This window comes from Pinus tabuliformis, chromosome X (assembly GCF_031772625.1).
Source record: "Pinus tabuliformis cultivar Carrire ecotype Pingquan chromosome X, CPIR1, whole genome shotgun sequence".
In the NCBI taxonomy this organism is placed as follows: domain Eukaryota; kingdom Viridiplantae; phylum Streptophyta; class Pinopsida; order Pinales; family Pinaceae; genus Pinus; species Pinus tabuliformis.
The window spans coordinates 1,496,838,512-1,496,847,971 of record NC_142308.1 but is presented as its reverse complement, the minus strand read 5'-3'; the positions used below and the strand labels follow the sequence as shown (position 1 = coordinate 1,496,847,971).

Genomic DNA, 9,460 nt, shown 5'->3' with positions numbered 1-9,460 from the left:
AAGACTTATAACTTGAATTTCTCCAGCTAATTAACTCGAGAAGAATTAATTAATTATTTTTCAAGCAGTTAGTGAGACTAAATTCGAATTTAATTCACAATTTTAATTCAAGGACAAATTAAAATTGGAATATTTTGGATTCTATTTTTAACATTTCTTGTTGCTATTTTCAACACTCCCTCTCAACAAGAAAGGAATTCAACTCGATCCCAATCCTGAACCTTTGGAATGTTCTGCATGCAACACTTCTCTCTAGTGTTATTGCTCCAACAATCTCCAGAAACAAAAAAAAAAAAACATCCAACCTGAATCAGAATGATGCCTCTGTCATCAAAGTCTCTGACTGTTATTGCTTCTATTGACTGAAAACTCTGTGCTTCTGCCGACTTAGCCTTTCTGCACTATTGTCAATCCTTCTCTGTGCTCTTCAGTATCTGACTGCTCTAGCCTCTGACACTTTGATCTCTGACTGCAACAATCCCACTGATTCCTCCCGCCACTATTAATTTTGCACCTAAGCTACGATGGAACCATATTGTACTCATGTGACTTGTAGCTATCTCATGGTTTGAGGTAGTTAATGGCTTTGGGACTAAGCAAACAACCTACAAACACATTGGCTCAATGATCCAACCATTAATTTTGCACCTAAGTTATGATGGAGCCATATTGTGCACCTGTGACTTGTAGCTAGGCATCTCATGGTTTGAGGTAGTTAATGGCTTTGGGACTAAACAAATAACCTACAAACTAATCCAACCATTAATTTTGCACCTAAAGCTATGATGGAGCCATATTGTACTCATGTGGCTTGTAGCTAGGCATCTCATGGTTTGAGGTAGTTACTGGCTTTGGGACTAGACTTCACGTGTTTAGGTGCTAGCCTATAGTAAGGGTTGAATAACCCTATCCAAATTATAGGCTTGTATCCCTAATGAGAATGATATATATTCAATTGAGTTGAATAATTGACATTATGGTTGATAGGATTTGGTCATGGAATAGAAGAAATAGCGATGGGACTAAAACAAAGGTAGGGTAATGTGATTACGAGTAGGCATCACTAATAGATGTATAATGATGAGACAAAGTAGATGAGAAAAAGTACTCAAAGCCAAAAATACTTAAAGGGCATCACTAATAGATGTAGAATGATGAGACAAAGTAGATGAGAAAAAGTACTCAAAGCCAAAAAGACTTAAAGTTGATCCCTGAGCGGACGTCTTGGCTCTTGTTGAGGCATAAGTTAATTGCTATTGTGTGCGGCTTGCAGGCTGTTGCACTTAGCCTAGGTTTATAGTGGCAGCCAATTGGATTTGATCCTAGGCCTGTTCAGGATAACTCTCACCAGTTACCGATTATCCTAGATTAAAAAAAAACAATGAAAAATGCAAACAAGGAATGCACAAACACTTTGGATTGTTGATGTAAGCATTTAATTCTACAGCGAAACTAAGATGGAGTCCAATTGAACATGCATGACCTATAGCTAATAATTTTATGATTTGAGGTAGTTTGTTCTTAAGCCAACAATCTATTGGTATATATAGCAAAATTAGGTGGAAACTTGGTGAAGGCCATTTTTTTCATACATCATTCATTGATTTTAAGTAATGGTATGGTGATAAAAGCATCATTATTCTCTTGGAAATTTACTTTGAATAAATAATTAACATTTATTCTCATTTATGATCACATGTACATTTGAAACACCCACACTAAGCCCTCATTAATATTTTCTAATGAGAACAACTAACAAATGACTTTAGTTTGTGTTTAGATTTAAAGTGATGTTATCTTCCAATGTGAAACTTTTTGTATATATTTAAAAGTCAATTATAACAATGTTTAGTCGAGCATTTAGATACATAATTCATGGACTTTGTTCAATGAACCTTCTGTTAGTTATACATAAACAATCCAATATAATTTTCTTATCTTAAAATTAGACATTAAACATTCCTCTCTTTTCCTTAACCTTGAGGGTATGCTAGTTGCTATTTTACAACCCAATATAAGGGGATATATAAGTATATCAAGCCTCCAATAATAATATAATAATAAAAAATTATGTTGCTCCAAAATAAAAATAAAAATAACATATGGATCAGAAAAATTACAATACAATTCCAACACAAAATCTAAAAACTTGTTCCAAAATCTTTTAATATTTCTTTAATTAAATATTATAAATGAACTTAAAAAAAACCATATCTAATGGAAATCTTAATATTATAATCTTTAAAGACATATTTTGATGTCAAAATTATAATATTTGAAAATATAAATTTGATATCATATTAAATATTAAATAAAAAAATATAACTAAATATAATATGAAGATATATATATATATATATATATATATATATATATATATATATATATATATAATTTTATTTATTTATTTTTCTTAATTGGTCTACTCCTATATTGATACAAAAATATGATTACAGAGAGGCACATGCCTCGAGAGTTCTAGCCCAAGAGATGACATTCTTACAAAAGACGCTTGATGTACTGACTAGAGGACCTGCATAGTGACTTACTTCAGGACTTGAAGTTTCTGAAAACATTAGACTCAGTACCATGACAGTGTCCAAAATCTGACCCAGGCATTGACAAAAAACTGACCTGTAAACAGCAAGCCCCTAAACAAAGACCAACAAACAAGAGAATGTTGCCCACACAGGGGAAACCGACAAGTAAAAGTTGAAAGGGACCTGATTCTGGGAGCTTAAAAACATGAAAAACTATGTATCCGGAGGGGATTGAGCGACTTCCTTCAGCAACTGACCAAAACCAAAAGGCGCGGACCTGTTCAATCTTCATGCGAGGTTGTTGGCTGTTCTTCAACAATGCGGCACCCGAATTGGTCTGGGTCTTCAAACTCAGAGGGATGGCCCTCTATACCTGAAGGACCGCCTCCTGCTGGTGCGCTCGGGCCGGCGTGTGTAGTCGAATTCAGAATTGCTGAGCCACCTGTATCTCTGCGCTGAGAAACGTTCTGGTCTGCCATCTGAGGTTCCAGAGGAGCCCCAGGACTGACCTCCCCCGAACCCACAACATCCTCACACATTTCTACAGTGACAGACATGATGAAGGATGAATTTCCTAGAGTACAGGGGAAGCGGAAGCGAACTGTGTGCGAATGTGAGTGGTGAGAGCAAACTTCTATTATGACTTGCCCTCTTCCCCTGTCCCTGCCACTTCTGGTTGCAGGATATCTATTACAGCAAAACTCCGAAGCCTCAGACGAGGGGTCCGAGGTTGTGGAGGAACGCTGGTGGGAAACACGGCCTCGAGCGCTGCCTCGTCTGCAACCCATCTTGGTGCGCTCTCTGGGCATTTTAAAGTGAGCAGAACAAACAACCGAAGATGGAATGGCGAGGTGGCTACAAAAGAAGATGCAAACCGGATGAGTAGGAGCCTGAACGCACTGATAACTGTCAGCACCTTGAGCCAGAGCCCGACAGTGCCCTGTTCTGTTTTGAGAGTGAGGAGCTGCCACGTTGCTGAACCTGAAGGAGCACGGAGGGGAAACAAGAATGAAGACCAAGCGGAGCGCCATTGCAAATAAATCAAAATCAAGGGAGAGCAGCGTTAATGCTGCATTTAAGATGTTTGTGTAAAACCATAACTCATGCCTCCTGCGAATCCATCTGGTTGCATGAGTGGCCACGCGCCCACCCTCCACGCCATCTTCGTACCATTATCCAGACTAATCCCCTGCATCTGAGAAATATAATATTTATATTAAAAAATATTATTATTATTATTAAATCTAATATTAATATTAATTATTGAAAATTATTATTATTATTAAATCGATTTCTTTATATTTCAAGGAATTTGACTGTTTAGATGATTGACGGTTTATATATAATGAACTTAATATTAATAAATCTAATTAGAACAATTTTTTTAATTAAAACAAATTTATTTGAGGAATTACTATCATTGACCTTAAACTACAAGTAGAACAATCCATTAGAACCCTTCAAAGCGAAATATTTGTTTCTAAATCATTTTCCAATCACGTTGCAGCCTACTAGCCTACCTTTGAATTACAAGTATACTATTGTTTTGAAATCAACATTCGCTTTCCAACTTACCCTCTGATTGGAACTATCCAGGTTACATGTACACGCAAAGACGTCTAAACAATGACAATCGAGAGATGCCCAATGCACCACTGAAGATATCTCCGGAATCAACGCGGCCGTTCAAATTAAAATAAGTCGGTGGTAAAAAAGATAAGGATCCAACAATGCGCCCCATGCATTCTTTTTCTTTTCCAGCTGGCGTTTTGATCACCTTCGTCCATATTCTTCCACCGTTTCATCTTCACCGTCCATTTAACCCCTTCTGCCTATAAATTGATGACTTCTCCACCTTGCTAAATTACATTCATTCGCTTCTGTCCCACCTTCCTCACATTACGAGGAAGGAAGGGAAACGCAATGGATGTCCCTCATCTAATGAAGGGAGGAGTGAGGTATTGGTTTTCATCTGTCTTTCGCGTCCTGCTTGCGGTTGTCCGCAGGCAGTTTTATTGTTGGTATTTTTCCGCCCAGGGTGCACAGGCGTACAGTTTTTCTATAGCATTACTTCTTGGTATTTTCCTCCCAGATTGCAGAGGCGTACGATTTTTTAGTGGTGCTCTCTTTCCCTAATTTCAGTACCTTTTGCTTTTCCTTCCATCTTTTCTCTTCTGGTGCTGTCTATCTTTAATTTCTTTGCTTTTCTTGTTTCTACTATTATATATTCTAACGCCTTAACATACCACAACCGCTTATGTTGAGATGTGAACCGGGGATGGGATTGTGGATTGGGAATGGCTTTTCCATAGGTTTGGAGATGGTAAGCGACAAGTTGTAATTTGTTGTTCAGAGATCTAGGATATTCATTCAGGTAATTTTGTGCTCTGTAAGTGACTAGGTCAAATTCATTTGTTCTGTTGTGGTTTGAGGATCCTGTAAGTAATTAGGTATATTATATGTTCTTAGTTACTGGGTTGCATATGCTTTATAACTATATGCCTTTGCTTTGTAAAGAAGCACAACCTGTTAGTCGCTGATTGCAGGGCCGTTTGATCTTGTGCGTTTTGGTTCCCCGAAGTGGATCTGCTTGTTGGTCTAACTGGTTGGCTAGATCTGAAGATTGGATGTTAGACACCACAAAGCCGTCCACATTATTTGAGTCATTTCGTCCATTTCAACGCTTTTCTTGTTCAGATGGTTTACATGTTTAGTGGCAGGAGAATGTTGGCTCAGTCGCTGCAGTATCAATATAAAGGGGACGGTGGTTTTTACTGGCGTTATTTTTGTTTCGTTGTAAGTATTTAGCATTGTCGCTGTTGGTCCTTGGCATGCATGACTTGAGAGATGGTTGATCTTTGGGCTGCAGGGCATTTTATCTAAATTTGGATTTCGATCATAGGAAGCGGAATGATTCCTCGCTCCCTCTCAACTTCTTCAAGAAGCCTTAATTAAGATCTGTTACAGGATCTACATAGGGGGTTTGGTGTTTGAGAATTTGTTGTTAATATCATGTAGTCTATTTGGTATTATCTTGTCTCCAATCATTGCTATGCCTGATTTGGAAAAGAATCGGTCCTTGGGCTGCAGGGCTTCTCTTGTATGTTTAAGGGCAGGACTTAACTGTCCCTCCTGCTATCATTATCTCCAAGATCATTGGTAGCCTTCCGAATTGTATGTTTAAGGGCAGGACTTAACTGTCCCTCCTGCTATCATTATCTCCAAGATCATTGGTAGCCTGCCTTCGGAATGATCTTCTGATGCGCGTTGATACACAGCATTCCCTTCAGGGGACTCATCCGCTGCTGCCCATTTCGTTTCTCTATGACGCTTTAAGCCCTTTTTGATGTATTGATGCACCAGCTCCTTTCTCATTCTCATGCACTGGATGTATCGGGTTTTCCTTGGTCTCCTACTAAGGATTGTGATTCATGCAGAATCATCGACAGATATAACAATTTTCATCCTTTTTTGTAATCTAACTGATTATATGATCTCAATATAACATATTCAGATTTTTTTCTTCTGAAAAAAAAAAAAAAAAATGTTTGGGCAGGAGAATGTTGGCTCAGTTGCTGCTGTATCAATATAAAGGGGACAGTGGTTGAGTTTTTCCTGTCGTTATTTTTATTTCGTTGCGAGTATTTAGCATTTATTTCGTTGCGAGTATTTAGCATTATCGCTGTTGGTCCTTGGCATGCATGACTTGAGAGATGATTGATCCTTGGGCTGCAGGGCATTTCATCTAAATTTGGAATTCGATCATAGGAAGCGGAATCATTCCTCGCTTCCTCTCAACTTCTTCCAGAAGCCTTAATTAGGATCTGTTACAGGATCTACATAGGGGGTTTGGTCTTTGAGTATTTGTTGTTACTTTCATGTAGTCTATTTGGCATTAACTTTGTCTCCAATCATTGCTATGCCTGATTTGGGAAAGAATTGGTCCTTGGGCTGCAGGGCAACGAGTGGATAATGGAAAGCAGAAAGTTCTCATGAAATATTATCAACAGGCATGACAAACTATTGCACAATAAATCTAAGATGCTTTTTGAGTGTATACTTGTAGTATTGGCTAACTTTAGAGGTTTAGTCCGTCGATATTTTATGAATGCTCCACAGTCTGCAGCCCTAGGCATAAATTGTGCAGGACAGTGGATTGGAAGCTGGGTTAGAACGCATTTTCGGGTCGAAAACATCATCCACGAGGTTTGCTGAGCTCTGATGAGTGGTTTTTAGTTGCATTTATATGTTCTCGTTCTCTGTCTCTTAGAGGTGCAAGATTAAATTAACCATTCATAAGTAGGGGCGTCATACATTCGGATCCGTCCTTTAGATGTTTAAAGGGTGTTTTCATAGCTGCTGCTTTTATTAATACCTAGTCTTGATATGCTCTGTGGGAATAGAACGGATTAGATTTCAAACAGATAATATTTCATTTTTGCCTCTAACTCGAAGGTGTAATTGTTGTTATGGTCTATCTTTGAGACAAGCGATATTCTGTTTCTGATGCTTGTAGTGGTTCAATTTCTGAACGGTCTCAAAACCCGTTTCTCTGGTCCCTGAAAGGCCTTCGGGTATAATTCATATTTTCCTTGTTTTAACTTCTCCATGCCATTCATCGGATTGTATCTTCCACCTTGATTATGTTGATAGTTATATAATTCAGATAGATATTTCTTTCAAATTACATATTTCTTCTCGCTTGCCCTAAAATCGTTGTATGTTCCTGCTGGTGTTTTCTTCGAGCCCATAACTTCAACAACTGTTGCAGCATACCCTGAGTTGGCACAACAGGCTCCAGTTATGGTTGTAACGGATTGTTCTTCGGAGTGGTTCTTTCTATTAACCTTTCCACATATTCATTAATGTCTTGCATCGGCTACAGTCTTCAATAGTCTTCACTCTTTCCTGTTTCTTTGACTGTGTATTCTTTCCACCTCTGGTTGCCGCTGTGCATTGAACATACATCTCTGGACATGGACTTGAGGTCTCTAGATTGGCTCTTAGTTACATTGGTTGCATCCTCAAGCATTTTTTTTGCAAGATGAGGGTTTCGTGTTTTCGATCTTTCAGGCGAGCGTGTCACTCTTTCAAGCGAGCGTGTGACTTCTTTATTGCATCTATTTCTAATCAGTGAATATGTCGTAATGTCTTCCCAGAGGTGTTGTCTTTCGCTTCTACTCACCAGGGCCGCCTTCTACAATTCAACGCATGTTAGAATGTCTTCCTCGATGAAATGCATATGGTTACTTAAGGTGGCATGTAGATTTTGTACTGTGATTTTGCGGGGCCGCTTTCTATGATCCAGCAGATATGCCATAATTTCTTCCTCGCCCTCTCTGGTTAAGGTGGCATGCAGGCTTTGTATTTTTTCTCGAAATTTGTGGCCTTCTCATGCTTTTTCCATGGTTTCAGTCTAGACATTCATTAGACTGTCATATCTCCTAGCGTGCACGCCATTGGGTTTTCAATTTGCTATTAATGGGTCTTTATTCTACTTGGCTTCGATCATGACAATTCGGAGTGGCCTTCTGCATTCCTCCTGCCTTCATCAGTATTAGACTCAAGGTTCCTGTTCGCACGCGCCTGTGATTTGAGCTCTCTGCTTTGAATGAGTTTTCTGTAACTTTGGCTTCTATCACAAGTATTTGGTCATTTGGTAGCCACGACTCTTATTTCTTCTGGTCTAATTTTCTCTCGTGAAGTGAATCAGTTGGGATAATGAACCGATGAGTTGGAATATCGTTGTCTATTGAGGCGCTATTCTTCATTAGCTCTTCATTAACTGGCCTGAGTAACATCCCGTTTGTTGTTCCTCTTCTGCAAGCGAGCGCGTCGCTGTTTATCTGGTCTTCTTCTGCAAGCGAGCGCGTCCCTGTTTATCTGGTCTTCTTCAGGCGAGCGTGCCCTTGTTTATCTGGTCTTTTTCAGGCGAGCGTGCCCTTGTTTATCTGGTCTTTTTCAGGCGAGCGTGCCCTTGTTTATCTGGTCTTCTTCAGGCGAGCGTGAGATTGTCATCAGAAAGGCATTCAGTGGAAGAAGTGATTCTACATAGAGTGTTAGCAACGATAATTTATAAATTTTGTTTTTTGTCCGGCCTCCTAATTTGGCATTGATTATGGTTTTTTAATGTCCATCGACTTACGCTTTGGAATGGGTGGGGGTTATTTAATCTCCAATCTATCTCAGGATGTTAGCAGATATAAAGTTCTCCCTTCTCTACCTGTAAGGTGACGTGTAATAAAGTTCTTCCTTCTACCTGTAAGGTGTCATGTAATGGTATCACGGGTTGTCTCGATGTTAGCTTATATATCAATTTCTCCCGTGCAGCTTATAGCTGTCATATACTCATATCATGGATTCTAATGTAATATTTAGCTTTTTAATAGCAATTTTATCATAATGGTTTCTCATACTATGTTTTGACTTTTTAATAATGATTTGCAATGGAATATGATTATTTACATATTTATGTTTGAAATAGACTCAATAAAATCTGTAAGAGTCGCGATCAGCCTAAATAATACGAAAAAATACTCTTTAATCAAAGACAGTGAAAAAAAAGAGCGATCTTATTCTTAGATTATTGATTAAATACAATATGAACGGACTATTCTATGTTAGACTCTTTTAGATTAATCAAACAAGTCCGATTCTTTTAGATTAATAAAGAAGTCGTTAGTGGGGATAAATAAATGCTTTTAGATTAATCAAAAAGAATCTCGTTAATGGGGATAACTAAATGCACAACGATATTAGAACAAGAACTAAAAGGTATCAAATTAACAAAAAAGGATATTACATTAATATAATTATGTTTCTTTACACTTGCGTCCCACGTTCATAAGAACACTCCTTCATCACAACACTGAACATTATGGCCAATAAACGTTGAGAACCATGCAAAATAAGATAATACT

The 9,460-nt window shown here is 38.3% G+C and overlaps 1 long non-coding RNA gene across 1 annotated transcript; it reads left to right on the top strand.

Moving 5' to 3' along the window:
* Positions 1-4,351: 4,351 nt before the first annotated feature.
* Positions 4,352-8,958, top strand: LOC149145713 (uncharacterized). Its single transcript, XR_016264977.1, has 2 exons — positions 4,352-8,437; positions 8,506-8,958. It is a non-coding gene; the product is annotated as an uncharacterized LOC149145713 (long non-coding RNA).
* Positions 8,959-9,460: the final 502 nt, after the last annotated feature.